Here is a 15,533-nt window from a genome sequence, read left to right on the forward strand (position 1 = left end):
CCCACTAAGGCTGTCAATTTTTAGTCCTACTGCAGTGCCCTATTAAAGTTTCAAGGATTTTAGAATAAACTGTTTTATATAATGGTTCCGAAGGTGGCTTCACAAAGCACTTGACAGGATTACAATCGGAATACACAGGATAAAACAATTCCAATAGACTGAGGAGAAAAGTAGAAGCAGAGGGGTAAAGAATAGAACCAGTTCAGTAAAGGCTCTTCTACAGAACAAGGTGTTGAATCTGAATTTGAAGGAGTTTAGGGAAGGTGACTCTGGTATCCTTGGGGAGAGAGTTCCAGAGCTTGGGGGCATAACAGCAGAAGGCCCTGTCACCCATACAGTATATATCATTCATTTAGACCATTTCGAAATTGAACTTGGTTACAACTTCTACATTAGATACTCAAAACAAGAACATAACTCTTAGGAATTAAATTGATATCAACTGGTTGGGATAACAATTGAATTCTCGAGCTGTAATGCATTGAAGTTGAATACTCATCCAATCTCTGGGGATTCAGATCTCCTGCGGGGTCAAAGAAACAGTTGCAGGCTGTTGCTGTCCAATCCGCGCTGTCTGGCTAGGTGCCAGGCTGTGCTGTGCTGCTTGCGATGGTGCGCTGCTGATGCTCACTGAACGGCTAGTTAGTGTTGGCTTTAACTAGCAAAGTTTGCACACAGGAGAAAAGATGACTGTGAGTCCCAGCAAGTCAGGAAGAGGACCGGTTCGTTCCTGATGAAGAGCTAGTTCTGAATAGTGATACAGCTGTCCACGGTTCCGACCTGTTCACGAGGCCTGCTGCTGGTGCTAACCTCGGGTGGATCTTCTGGTTACTCTCTGGCAACCTCCACTCTAGACTCTTAGAACAAAGGAAAGTTCTGGCACTCGGACACACTGGCCGTTCCGTGGTTGTCCGGGCAGAGTCTCAGGATGGTCAGGAGGCGTACTGCGAGAATGTCCTGCCCTTGGCAGCCTTCTGCTCCTGGGCCGTCCTGCCCTGGAATTCTCCTTTGAATTCCCCTTAGAAAAGTCCACAGAATTCTACACTACAGGCTCTCTGTGTTGCCTGTTTTTACCTGGAGGAACTTCAGCTTGTTGATTGGCTGAAAGTTCCATGGGCATCAGATTCCCACGTGGGTTACTCGGCCCTACCAGTCCCTGATTGGTTGATCAAGGTGAGATATGAGTCACTTACTCCTGACACTTAGGAATGCAGTCCAGATGTCCATCTGGCACTCCCTAGACAGATAGGCGCCAATGGATGCCCATTGATCATGATAGCCAGGCTTAGCTAAGTGTATCCACCTTTGGGAGCTGTCCCTTATCAAAAGAAAAGATCTTTAAATCAGCCTGCATGAATAGTTTCTCTGTGGCTGCACCACAGAGATGAACAGAGAGATGAGGCCTCATTTGGGAAAGCACAGAAACACTGAATTCTGTCTTATTAACAAGCATTGCCGCTACACTGGGATAGGACATTCCACACTGGAGTATTATTATTGAGAGACAGGATCACTGTCTGTTCCTCAGGCTAAAACAGGAGATCACACACTGGATTATTATTATTGAGAGACAGGTTTACTGTCTGTTCCCCAGGCTGGGGCAGGAGATCCCACACTGTATCATTATTATTGAGAGACAGGCTCACTGTCTCTTCCTAAGGCTGGGAAAGGAGGTCACACACTGTATTATTATTATTATTATTGAGAGACAGGTTCACCATCTTTTCCTCAGGCTGGGACAGGAGATCACAAACTCTATTATTATTATTGAGAGACAGGCTCACTGTCTGTTCTTCAGGCTGGGGCAGGAGATCACACTGTATTATTATTTTTGAGAGACAATCTCACTGTTCCTCAGGCTGGAACAGGAGATGACACACTGTATTATTATTATTGAGATACAGCCTCAGTGCTCCCCAGGCTGGGACAGGAGATCACACACTGATCTATTATTATTGAGAGACAAGCACACTTTTTGTTCCTCAGACTGGGACAGGACATCCCACACTGGATTATTATTATTGAGAGACAGGATCACTGTCTGTTCCTCAGGCTAAGAAAGGAGCTCACACACTGGATTATTATTATTGAGAGATAGGTTTACTCTCTGTTCCCCAGGCTGGGACAGGAGATCACACACTGTATTATTAATATTGAGAGGCAGGCTCACTGTCTCTTCCTCAGGCTGGGACAGGAGGTAACACACTGTATTATTATTATTATTATTACTGAGATACAGGCTCACTGTCTGTTCCTCAGACTGGGACACAAGATCACACACTGTATTTTTATTATTGAGAGACAGGCTCAATGTTCCTGAGGCTGGGACAGTAGATCACACTGTATTATTATTGAGAGACAAGCTCACTTTTCCTCAGGCTTGGACTGGAGATCACACACTGTTCTATTATTATTGAGAGACAAGCTCACTGTTCCTCAGGCTGGGACAGGAGATCACATTGAATTATTATTATTGACAGATAAACTCACTGTTCCTCAGGCTGGGACAGTAGATCACACTGTACTATTATTATTGAGAGACAGGCTCAGTGTTCCCCAGGCTGGGACAGGAGATCACACACTTTATTATTATTATTGAGAGACAGGCTCACTATTTGTTCCTCAGACTGCGACAGGAGATCCCACAGTTGATTATTATTACTGAGAGACAGACTCCCTGTCAGCTCCTCAGGCTGGGACAGGAGATCACACACTGTATTATTATTATTGAGAGACAGGATCACTGTCTGTTCTTCAGGCTGGGATAGGAGATCACGCACTGTATTATTATTATTGAGAGACAGGCTCACTGTCTGTTCCTCAGGCTGAGACCGGAGATCATGCACTGTATTATTATAATTGAGAGACAGGCTCACTGTCTGTTCCTCATGCTGGGACAGAAGATCACACACTGTATTATTATTATTGAGAGACAGGCTCACTGTCTGTTCCTCAGGCTGGGACAGGAGATCACACACTGTTGTAGTGTGCTCTCACGAGGCACCAGTTCTGTAGGGGTTTGGGCATTTACTGGGACAATTATTAATTGTGGCAGTTAATCACAAAATTGATTCTTTTAATGGTCTCAGAATCCAACCATGCAATATAACTCAAACAACGCACACACAGGTACTAATACACGAGGATACATTAATTAATATATATAATATGCATGTAAACCTAACAGATCTTATTGTAAGGGTTATCAGAATACAAAAAATATATATTCATTCAGTTACAAAGAGTTACACATATCAAGAGGACATACGTTCGGTATATCATTCATTTAGGCCATTTCGTAATTGAACTTGGTTACAACTTCTACATTAGATACTCAAAACAAGTACATAACTCTTAGGAATGAAATTGATATCAACTGGTTGGGATAACAATTGAATTCTCGAGCAGTAATGCAGTGAAGTTGAATACTCATCCGATCTCTGGGGATTCAGATCTCCTGCGGGCACAAGCAGTTGCAAGCTTGTTGCTGTCCAATCCACACTCTCTGGCTCCGTGCCAGGCTGTGCTGTGCGGCTTGCGACGGTGCGCTGCTGATGCTCTCTGAAAACTGGCTAGTTCGTTTTGGCTGAAACTAGCGAAGTTTGTGCACAGGAGAAAAGATGACTGTGGGTCCCAGCAGGTCAGGAAGAAGACCAGTTCGTTCCTGATGAAGCGCTAGTTCTGAATAGTGATTCAGCTGTCCACAGTTCTGACCTTTTCACGAGGCTTGCTGCTGATGCTAACCTCGGGTGGATCCTCTGGTTACTCTCTGGCAACCTCCGCTCTTGACTCTTAGAACAAAGCAAAGTTTTGGCACTCGGACACACTGGCCGTTCCGTGGTGGTCCAGGCTGAGTCTCAGGATGGTCAGGAGGCGCGCTGTGAGAATGTCCTGCCCTTGGGAGCCTTTCTGCTCCTGGGCCGTCCCGCCCTGGAATTGTCTCACACCCCTGGAATTCTCCTTTGAATTCCCTTTAGAATAGTCTTGGAGCTCTGTGTTGCCTGTTTTTACCTGGAGGAACTTCAGCTCGTTCATTGGATGAAAGTTTCATGGGCATCAGAGTCCCACGTGGGTTACTCGGCCCTACCAGTCCCTGATTGGTTGATCAAGGTGAGATATGAGTCACTTACTCCTGACACTTAGGAATGCAGTCCAGATGTCCATCTGGCACTCCCTAGACAGATAGGCGCCAATGGATGCCCATTGATCATGATAGCTAAGCTTAGCTAAATGCATCCCCATTTGGGAGCTGTCTCTTATCAAAAGAAGACATCTTTAAATCAGCCTGCATGAATAGCTTGAAGAGAGAGATGGGGCCTCATTTGGGAAAGCACAGCAACACTTAATTCTGTCTTATTAACAAGCATTGCCGCTACAATTAGTAGGAAGAAATATACAATGTTTTGAAAATGTAATATGTTTTAAAGGATTAAAGGGAAAAGAAATACTTTATATACGCAAACTAATTCAACTGAGCTCCTCTAAACAATATAGCCTGAAGAATTGCCAAAGCACAATGTATCAATTTGGGTGACACTGGGGGAAAAGGATCATAACATTGAAAACCACAAGGCTTATTTTCAACAGCAAAATTTGTGCTTGAAAATATTTGACAAAAAAAGGAATATTACACGCACGGAAACCAATATTTACCACTAGGATAGAATGCAGCATAGAACAGTTGGATAGAAGGTTAGTGTAACTCTATAGTGCATCACAGAGGTCAGTCTCTTCCCCCTCTTTATGCAGGCTGACTTGTTCACAGTGAACTGTCCTCCAGCGATAGTCAGCTGTAATCACTGACGCAGACCTGATGTTAATACTCTGACAGCATCTTGGCTGATTTGGTTAAAGTGTTTTCCTATTAAACAGGAGATTCTGCGTTCAAATCCCAGCAGTGTCTTTCTACAAAATGTATCACTATGGATGATTACATGCAGCTTGATTTTGTTTAATGCAAGTTTTCATTCCCTTTCTGATGGCTCTCTACAGTAATTTTTAAAAGTACTAATCAGGATGGATTGCTGTATTTATCCTCAGTAAATGGGAATATGTAAGTAGTGATTATCCAAATTGCATTTTTGTGTGAAACAAATTTCAGAAAATCGAAAACCAATTTTCAAAACTCACAATAAGAAGACAAAGGCAAAACATAAGTTCACTTGCACTTTATGCATATTTACCACAACCTTGCCTTCTGATCATAAAAAGTCTTAATTTTAATATAGCAGTTTTAAATGGGACATTCAGAACATGGCATATGAGAATATATGGTTAACCGAGGATGACTTTCTAAATGAAAAAAATATTTTTTCAGTGATTATGACACTTCAGTATGACATAAAATATGCTTCAATGACAGAATAAATAATAATAATAAATAAGCATGGAAAAAATACCCAAAGTGGACATTCATAGTTGTGATGTTAGATATCGGGTGGGTAGCTGCGTCAGCATGCGTAGGCTGCAAAGGAACAAGTAAAGGACTATTCACGGTGAAAAGAGAAGAAAAGAATTACAATGTTTCGGCTGTGGAGCCTTCTTCAGGTGTGAGAAAGACAGGGCAGTAAGCAAAGATAATTTTCTTTTTATCTTTGCTGAGTGCAGTTTATCGCTGATGACAACATCAAAGACATTAAGGAGTTTTTACGGCTAACAGCTCCATATCAACTTCCTTTCATAACTAACCTCATCAGATCCCTCAACTCCCAACTCTTCCAGTTTCTCACTTCAGAGAAGGATAAAAAACTCAAAATCCTCTACAGAGAAAAACCATCAACACCCTTATCACCTCCACCAATCCTAACCTTGGTGTTACTACACCCTCTGACCTTTCCCTTTCACCCCTTTGCATCCTCAGCTCACATATTTTAATAGTACAACAAAATTACAATAGATTGTACAGTATTTATGTTTAAAATTAAGGTAAATATTTCAAAATATGTAATAATGCTTGCAAGTTCTTAAACAAATCTGCATTGTATTTTTAAAATATTTCAGCAGAGGATGCAACGGGGGTATAAATGACGACGACTTTTTCTTGGGTGAATATGGTTTTCTGGGGAGTTGCGACGTTGGGCATACAGTAATTGGACATTTCCCGGTGATTCTGACACCTGTTAAGCACTCGCATTTCCTGCAAATATTAAAATGGTTAAGGTTTCGCTGAGCAATCCAATCGACCTTTGCGAAGACAATGTTTACATCGCAAAAGAAACCCGTCCCTGGGTGGACTCAAACCACCAACCTTTCAGTGAACAACTGAACACGCCACACAGACAGAATGGTGGGTCCATCTCTCACATCACAACTTTCAGGTTAAAATTTTTTTTTGCCAGCTGGCACTATTTCTTCTGCACTGATAATCAAGAATTGAATTTCATTTCTCGCAAGCTGTGTGAATTTCTTGAAATACAAGTTTTCCAGAAAGGAAATGAATACATGCATTTAACAAAATCAAGCCCTTTGTGATAGTCCGAAATTGTACGTTATGTACCACAAGATAGGAAAAAAAACATGACTGGGATTTTAAGCTACGTGACCTATGGTACCAGACCGGGGTAAAGTTAGCTTGAAGTTCGAAAACGATTTTGGCACGACTGTAGCGTTTACACGAAACCTCTTAGAATCGTGAGAATACTTGCTTTGTGTATAAAATACATTGTGAATGCTTTCTCAGCCTTTACTGTTTCATTTTTATGACATTTTTTTGACCAAGCACGAATATTCTTTTGTCCATATCTTCGCAACGGAAGCAACGGAAGCACAGAACGCCTTCAAACCAAATGCATTTTAAAGACCACGACATGTGGATATTTCCACAGCCTCTACATCAAAGTATCAGTGAGCTAATTATCTTTTTTTAAACCTCCGGTTTTTCATCGATGTGTAATTACGCACGAACTGGAACCCAGGGGACCGCTGTATACACAAGTTCACAACGCGAGAAATACTGTTCAATACGGCTTCATGCGAAAAACACATATATGACCATAGGCAAAAGATTAGTGCAGTCTCCAATTACTCAGGCTGTAAGCATGGGAATAAAGCTTTGTTTGATTTCTGAAACCTTTCCTTTACATCCTGTTTTCATTCAGGTAAGAGTCAACTATATTCACAATACTACTGACAGCAGGAAGATTAAAATATTCTTTACTCAGCAGCTTATTAAAAACAGCTCCCATGATGTTCAAACCGATTTTTTACACAGAACACTGACACAGCTTTGCGTTCTGAATCTCTTTTTCTCGTGCGTTTATTTAATGTGGCACAATGCACTGGGATAGGGGTATTCTGTTCACAAACCAATAGCATTTAAACCACAGCACCCACAATGCTGCAAGTAAGTGTTTTGCACACTAAGCAGAGAGCGATGTCTCTCTCGTTAGTATAGTGGCGAGTATCCCCACCTGTCACGCGGGAGACCGGGGTACATCAGGACGGCCACAACACAAAGTACTGACCCCTATAAGATCACGGCGAGTTACCGATACACACGTGGCAGGGCGGAAAAGGCTGTGCTCTCTTCGTGTGACATAATTCGGGAAAGTCCTGACGTTGCATTTCAACTGAGCCCCAGTATACATCGACCCTTCGACACTCTGAGTGACAACTCTCTTGCGTGTTTTCTCATATTTATGTAGTTTGCTTGCATGATGCCCGGAACAGCAGGCTGGTGTGCTCCCATATGGTCTAGCGGTTAGGATTCCTGGTTTTCACCCAGGCGGCCCGGGTTCGACTCCCGGTATGGGAACGTGTTAGTTTTGCCTCCTGCTTTCCAAAAGATCAGCACCGTGTACGAAGGAGCCGCATGAAAACTACTCGAACGTGCAAAACGTGCGAGAAGAGGGGGCGCTTGTTTCCAGCCGAAACTTCTCGCGTGTGAGACGAGCTGATCATCGCTGCAGGAGGTGGGAGGGTTACTCTGGTAGACAGGGCTGACCTTCGGCAATAGGATTTATACTCTCCAAGATGATATTTGCACTTTCTGGAGAGGCGATTTTCTCCACTTCAGTAGCCCGATTTCGTCGATTGCGTGGAGAGGGCTGTAGAATGTGGCGCCGCCTTTCCTGCTCCGTCCATGACAGGCGTGCTGGTCTCTGGAGAGAGAGCATGGTCCATCAGCGCACTCCAATAAAGGCACTGGAAGCAGCTGAATCGCATTGGCGAAGCTCAGCACTGGGCAGCTGGGCACCTCTTACCACTGTTTCCGTAGTGTAGTGGTTATCACGTTCGCCTCACCTGTGAAAGGTCCCCGGTTCGAAACCGGGCGGGAACAGATGTCTTTTGTCGCCAGGCACAAAAGGGGATTGGGGATTCGCCTAGCACTGTGATGGAACAGACCCACTCACCTCTTAGTGTGGCGGGATCTGCACAGTGCTTGTCACAGCGCATCCTGCTTTCACTTCAATGCGCGTCCTGATGTACCCCGGTCTCCCGCGTGACATGTGGGGACAGGTGACAGGTCCTATACTAACGAGGAAGACATCGCTCTCTACGACCCCCGGCATCGTGTCCTGACCCACCGTGCTGGAAGCCGACGCGTGCTGTGATTCCTTTACGGAGCAGAAATGACAACCGAGGAGCCGAGAGATCATTTCAGCATTTCGCGTCTGAACGGAAAACACAAATGACCAACTCGGAATGACTTGCCTTTGACGCTTATCAAAGCGTTCTTTGTGCATCGAACAGACCCACTCACCTCTTAGTGTGGCGGGATCTGCACAGTGCATGTCGCAGCGCTTCCTGCTTTCACTTCAATGTGCTTCCTGATGTCGAGTCGTGTGCCGTGCGGAGGCTCTGAAAGTGAGAGCAATGAAAAGGTGCACGACGCTCTGAAAGAAAACAGAGAAGTGAAAGGCAGTCCTTTCTCTAAGGAGGTAAAAGAAAAGCTTTCTTCTCCCCGTCAGGGAATCGAACCCCAGTCTCCCGCGTGACAGGCGGGGATACTTGCCACTATATTAACGAGGAAGACATCGCATGCTCCAACCCCCGGCATCGTATCCCGACCCAGCGTGCTGGAAGGCGACGCGTGCTGTGATTCCTTTACGGAGCAGAAATGACAACCGAGGAGCCGAGAGATCATTTCAGCATTTCGCGTCTGAACGGAAAACACAAACGACCAACTTGGAATGACTTGCTTTGGACGCTTTTCAAAGCGTTCTTTGTGCACGACGACTGCGCCGCCTAGCAGATACAAATGGGTTGTAAAACTTTGAACTAGCAAATGGAAGAGGGCTAAGCCCCCTCTCTTTTAGCCCAGGTTCGATCTGTCTCCCAGAATCACCAGGGCGCATGCACACACACCCGTGCCGTTGAAGTGCTCTGCTTCATTTCTAAGGGCAACTCAACATTCACTCCTACCCCGAGAACAGAAAAGACAGCGTCCGCAGCAACAACAGCTCCGGTCTCTGCACAGGAGCTAAGCTGCCCCCATCTCCTCTGCTCTGCTCTGCGGCTCCTGCGGAGCGGAGTCCTGCCTGGAGCTGTGTTTGCAGGCGGCTGCTCCCCGCGCCCTGTCTGTGCGTCGTGTCCAAGAGCTCCTGGGAGGAAGAGAGAGCCCTCCCACTCGGGAGCTTTTCCACGGTCTGTGTGAGGAGGGGTGGGTGTGTCCAGTAGCTTATCGAGCGGAAGCCTGGGGCGGCGGAGAGCTGTGATCGTGCAGACCTTGAGGTGTCACCTCTTTGTCAACTTTTCCGCCCCCCCCTCCGCCCAAGCTCTGCTCCAAAGTAGCCCGGCAACCCCTCACACCTGCACGTGTCACAACCTAAGGTGTGGTCATGAAACACCCATGGGGTGTTGTTCTGTTCTTGCTAATTGTTTCCTGCCTGTCACAGGCAGGAGTCCATGCGAGGAAGATGCGCTTGACAGAGCTCAGAGGGCGCAGCTGGGTGGCTTTCCTTCTGAGTGACGTTCCTGCAACACTCTCCCGCTCCTCTTGGTGCGCTCATGCCGCAACACAGGAAAGCTGGAGCAGGTGGCAGTGCGCTCTGTGCACCGCCGCAATAGCTCAGTTGGGAGAGCGTTAGACTGAAGATCTAAAGGTCCCTGGTTCGATCCCAGGTTTCGGCATTTTTTTTCATCGCGCCCTTTGTTCCTCTCTCCAGTGCCCCCTGCCTAAAGTGACGCGTCCCTTTCTCAGCCCGAAACGCAAGCGAGACACCAGCAGCGGTCCCTGCAGGTTTCCGTAGTGTAGCTGCTATCACGTTTGCCTAACACGCGAAAGGTTCCCGGTTCGAGACCGGGCGGAAGCAGCCTCATTTTGCATGCTCCTGTACTTCACAGAGGTATTGAGCGACCGGTCATTTGTTCCCAATGTATTTCCAGTGCCTTCTTGCACTCTTGTACCAAACGCACGTTCCTTCTGTACGCGGAGCCGATCATTTGCAATTGGGCTGTGCCGACAGACCAGGACAAGCTCTGTCGGCTCAAAAGCAGCGCAGGACCTGCAAGAAAAACAGAGAGATTAGCATCCAGCGGGGGCTTCTTAGTGAGCCCAAGATCTCATCAAGAATCAGCTCCAGCAACAGGGCTGGGCGCATCGTTCCATTCTCCGACCACTCTCGGTGTAAACAAGTCCCTCCTGGTCTCTGCTTGAATTGCACTTTCCTGCGTTTGCTTTCGTGTAACTGGCTTCCCCTGCATGGGCGAATGTGAAGAAGATCCTTAGTAAGTCATTAAAGAAAACCGAGAAGAGGTCGGAGTGGCCTCTGTCGTTCATCAACGATCCAGTCAGGCAGTACTCCTCTGTAAAGCGCCGTTCGTTCACATCGATTGGCTTTTTTTTGCCTTCATTCGTGCAAGTAGTAAAAGCAGACGCCCCTATTCTGCCGTGATCCGGATTCAAACCGGGGTTGTTGCGGCCACAACGCAAAGTACTGACCACTATACGATCACGGCAAGTTACCGATACACACGTGGCAATGCGGAAAAGGCTGTGCTTTCTTCGTGTGACATAATTCGGAAAAGTCCTGACGTTGCATTTCAACTGAGCCCCAGTATACATCGACCCTTCGACACTCTGAGTGACAACTCTCTTGCGTGTTTTCTCATATTTATGTAGTTTGCTTGCATGATGCCGGGAACAGCATGGCTGTTCGCTGCCATATGGTCTAGCGGTTAGGATTCCTGGTTTTTACCCAGGCGGCCCGGGTTTGACTCCCGGTATTAGAACGTGTTAGTTTTGCCTCCTGCTTTCCAAAAGATCAGCACCGTGTACGAAGGAGCCGCATGAAAACTACTCGAACGTGCAAAACGTGCGAGAAGAGGGGGCGCTTGTTTCCAGCCGAAACTTCTCGCGTGTGAGACGAGCTGATCATCGCTGCAGGAGGTGGGAGGGTTACTCTGGTAGACAGGGCTGACCTTCGGCAATAGGATTTATACTCTCCAAGATGATATTTGCACTTTCTGGAGAGGCGATTTTCTCCACTTCAGTAGCCCGATTTCGTCGATTGCGTGGAGAGGGCTGTAGAATGTGGCGCCGCCTTTCCTGCTCCGTCCATGACAGGCGTGCTGGTCTCTGGAGAGAGAGCATGGTCCATCAGCGCACTCCAATAAAGGCACTGGAAGCAGCTGAATCGCATTGGCGAAGCTCAGCACTGGGCAGCTGGGCACCTCTTACCACTGTTTCCGTAGTGTAGTGGTTATCACGTTCGCCTCACCTGTGAAAGGTCCCCGGTTCGAAACCGGGCGGGAACAGATGTCTTTTGTCGCCAGGCACAAAAGGGGATTGGGGATTCGCCTAGCACTGTGATGGAACAGACCCACTCACCTCTTAGTGTGGCGGGATCTGCACAGTGCTTGTCACAGCGCATCCTGCTTTCACTTCAATGCGCGTCCTGATGTACCCCGGTCTCCCGCGTGACATGTGGGGACAGGTGACAGGTCCTATACTAACGAGGAAGACATCGCTCTCTACGACCCCCGGCATCGTGTCCTGACCCACCGTGCTGGAAGCCGACGCGTGCTGTGATTCCTTTACGGAGCAGAAATGACAACCGAGGAGCCGAGAGATCATTTCAGCATTTCGCGTCTGAACGGAAAACACAAATGACCAACTCGGAATGACTTGCCTTTGACGCTTATCAAAGCGTTCTTTGTGCATCGAACAGACCCACTCACCTCTTAGTGTGGCGGGATCTGCACAGTGCATGTCGCAGCGCTTCCTGCTTTCACTTCAATGTGCTTCCTGATGTCGAGTCGTGTGCCGTGCGGAGGCTCTGAAAGTGAGAGCAATGAAAAGGTGCACGACGCTGTGAAAGAAAACAGAGAAGTGAAAGGCAGTCCTTTCTCTAAGGAGGTAAAAGAAAAGCTTTCTTCTCCCCGTCAGGGAATCGAACCCCAGTCTCCCGCGTGACAGGCGGGGATACTTGCCACTATATTAACGAGGAAGACATCGCATGCTCCAACCCCCGGCATCGTATCCCGACCCAGCGTGCTGGAAGGCGACGCGTGCTGTGATTCCTTTACGGAGCAGAAATGACAACCGAGGAGCCGAGAGATCATTTCAGCATTTCGCGTCTGAACGGAAAACACAAACGACCAACTTGGAATGACTTGCTTTGGACGCTTTTCAAAGCGTTCTTTGTGCACGACGACTGCGCCGCCTAGCAGATACAAATGGGTTGTAAAACTTTGAACTAGCAAATGGAAGAGGGCTAAGCCCCCTCTCTTTTAGCCCAGGTTCGATCTGTCTCCCAGAATCACCAGGGCGCATGCACACACACCCGTGCCGTTGAAGTGCTCTGCTTCATTTCTAAGGGCAACTCAACATTCACTCCTACCCCGAGAACAGAAAAGACAGCGTCCGCAGCAACAACAGCTCCGGTCTCTGCACAGGAGCTAAGCTGCCCCCATCTCCTCTGCTCTGCTCTGCGGCTCCTGCGGAGCGGAGTCCTGCCTGGAGCTGTGTTTGCAGGCGGCTGCTCCCCGCGCCCTGTCTGTGCGTCGTGTCCAAGAGCTCCTGGGAGGAAGAGAGAGCCCTCCCACTCGGGAGCTTTTCCACGGTCTGTGTGAGGAGGGGTGGGTGTGTCCAGTAGCTTATCGAGCGGAAGCCTGGGGCGGCGGAGAGCTGTGATCGTGCAGACCTTGAGGTGTCACCTCTTTGTCAACTTTTCCGCCCCCCCCTCCGCCCAAGCTCTGCTCCAAAGTAGCCCGGCAACCCCTCACACCTGCACGTGTCACAACCTAAGGTGTGGTCATGAAACACCCATGGGGTGTTGTTCTGTTCTTGCTAATTGTTTCCTGCCTGTCACAGGCAGGAGTCCATGCGAGGAAGATGCGCTTGACAGAGCTCAGAGGGCGCAGCTGGGTGGCTTTCCTTCTGAGTGACGTTCCTGCAACACTCTCCCGCTCCTCTTGGTGCGCTCATGCCGCAACACAGGAAAGCTGGAGCAGGTGGCAGTGCGCTCTGTGCACCGCCGCAATAGCTCAGTTGGGAGAGCGTTAGACTGAAGATCTAAAGGTCCCTGGTTCGATCCCAGGTTTCGGCATTTTTTTTCATCGCGCCCTTTGTTCCTCTCTCCAGTGCCCCCTGCCTAAAGTGACGCGTCCCTTTCTCAGCCCGAAACGCAAGCGAGACACCAGCAGCGGTCCCTGCAGGTTTCCGTAGTGTAGCTGCTATCACGTTCGCCTAACACGCGAAAGGTTCCCGGTTCGAGACCGGGCGGAAGCAGCCTCATTTTGCATGCTCCTGTACTTCACAGAGGTATTGAGCGACCGGTCATTTGTTCCCAATGTATTTCCAGTGCCTTCTTGCACTCTTGTACCAAACGCACGTTCCTTCTGTACGCGGAGCCGATCATTTGCAATTGGGCTGTGCCGACAGACCAGGACAAGCTCTGTCGGCTCAAAAGCAGCGCAGGACCTGCAAGAAAAACAGAGAGATTAGCATCCAGCGGGGGCTTCTTAGTGAGCCCAAGATCTCATCAAGAATCAGCTCCAGCAACAGGGCTGGGCGCATCGTTCCATTCTCCGACCACTCTCGGTGTAAACAAGTCCCTCCTGGTCTCTGCTTGAATTGCACTTTCCTGCGTTTGCTTTCGTGTAACTGGCTTCCCCTGCATGGGCGAATGTGAAGAAGATCCTTAGTAAGTCATTAAAGAAAACCGAGAAGAGGTCGGAGTGGCCTCTGTCGTTCATCAACGATCCAGTCAGGCAGTACTCCTCTGTAAAGCGCCGTTCGTTCACATCGATTGGCTTTTTTTTGCCTTCATTCGTGCAAGTAGTAAAAGCAGACGCCCCTATTCTGCCGTGATCCGGATTCAAACCGGGGTTGTTGCGGCCACAACGCAAAGTACTGACCACTATACGATCACGGCAAGTTACCGATACACACGTGGCAATGCGGAAAAGGCTGTGCTTTCTTCGTGTGACATAATTCGGAAAAGTCCTGACGTTGCATTTCAACTGAGCCCCAGTATACATCGACCCTTCGACACTCTGAGTGACAACTCTCTTGCGTGTTTTCTCATATTTATGTAGTTTGCTTGCATGATGCCGGGAACAGCATGGCTGTTCGCTGCCATATGGTCTAGCGGTTAGGATTCCTGGTTTTTACCCAGGCGGCCCGGGTTTGACTCCCGGTATTAGAACGTGTCGGTTTTGCCTCCTGCTTTCCAAAAGATCAGCACCGTGTACGAAGGAGCCGCATGAAAACTACTCGAACATGCAAAACTGCAGGATCTGCGGGATCTGCACAGTGTATGTCGCAGCGCTTCCTGCTTTCACTTCAATGTGCTTCCTGATGTCGAGTCGTGTGCCGTGCGGAGGCTCTGAAAGCGAGAGCAATGAAAAGGTGCACGACGCTGTGAAAGAAAACAGAGAAGTGAAAGGCAGTCTTTTCTCTAAGGAGGTAGAAGAAGAGCAACTCCCCATCAGGGAATCAAACCCCGGTCTCCCGCGTGACAGGCAGGGATACTCCCCACTATACTAACGAGGAAGACATCGCTCTCTCCGACCCCCGGCATCGTGTCCCGACCCAGCGTGCTGGAAGCCGACGCGTGCTGTGATTCCTTTACGGAGCAGAAATGACGACCGAGGAGCCGTGAGATCATTTCAGCATTTTGCAGCAATTCAGCATTTCAGAAACACAAACGACCAACTCGGAATGAGTTGCTTTTGACGCTTTTCAAAGTGTTCTTTGTGCACGACGACTGCGCCGTCTAGCAGATACAAATGGGTTGTACAACTCTGAACTTGCAAATGGAAGAGGGCTAAGCCCCCTCTCTTTTAGCCCAGGTTCGATCTGTCTCCCAGAATCACCAGGACACACACACACTGTCTTGTTTCTCATACACGTATAGTGTAAAAATTAAGAACCCAGGACGAAGATGTGACACTCGAACAAACTCTTTATTATTTAACCTGTAACCAGTTATTACCCGGTCAGCCCTCCATCAATCAACATGCAGTTTCACTGCTGACGCACACAAATATTATACATTCTGTTATGAATCGCCTCTCTTCAATGCCCGGTGTGTTTTTTTTTTTTTGGGAGATGTTATATATGTCAGAAAGAGCACTGTGACGTCAGA

The 15,533-nt window shown here is 47.8% G+C and overlaps 3 non-coding genes across 3 annotated transcripts; all 3 read left to right on the forward strand.

Annotated features, from left to right (window-relative positions):
• The first annotated feature begins 7,681 nt into the window (after positions 1-7,681).
• On the forward strand, positions 7,682-7,753 carry trnae-uuc (transfer RNA glutamic acid (anticodon UUC)). Its single transcript has one exon. It is a non-coding gene; the product is annotated as a tRNA-Glu (tRNA).
• Positions 7,754-9,998: 2,245 nt separating this feature from the next.
• trnaf-gaa (transfer RNA phenylalanine (anticodon GAA)) lies at positions 9,999-10,071 on the forward strand. The gene has a single exon. It is a non-coding gene; the product is annotated as a tRNA-Phe (tRNA).
• Positions 10,072-13,417: 3,346 nt separating this feature from the next.
• trnaf-gaa (transfer RNA phenylalanine (anticodon GAA)) lies at positions 13,418-13,490 on the forward strand. Its single transcript has one exon. It is a non-coding gene; the product is annotated as a tRNA-Phe (tRNA).
• Positions 13,491-15,533: the final 2,043 nt, after the last annotated feature.

This window comes from Lepisosteus platostomus, chromosome 5 (assembly GCF_059453375.1).
Source record: "Lepisosteus platostomus isolate fLepPlt1 chromosome 5, fLepPlt1.hap1, whole genome shotgun sequence".
NCBI classification, from domain to species: Eukaryota; Metazoa; Chordata; class Actinopteri; order Semionotiformes; family Lepisosteidae; genus Lepisosteus; species Lepisosteus platostomus.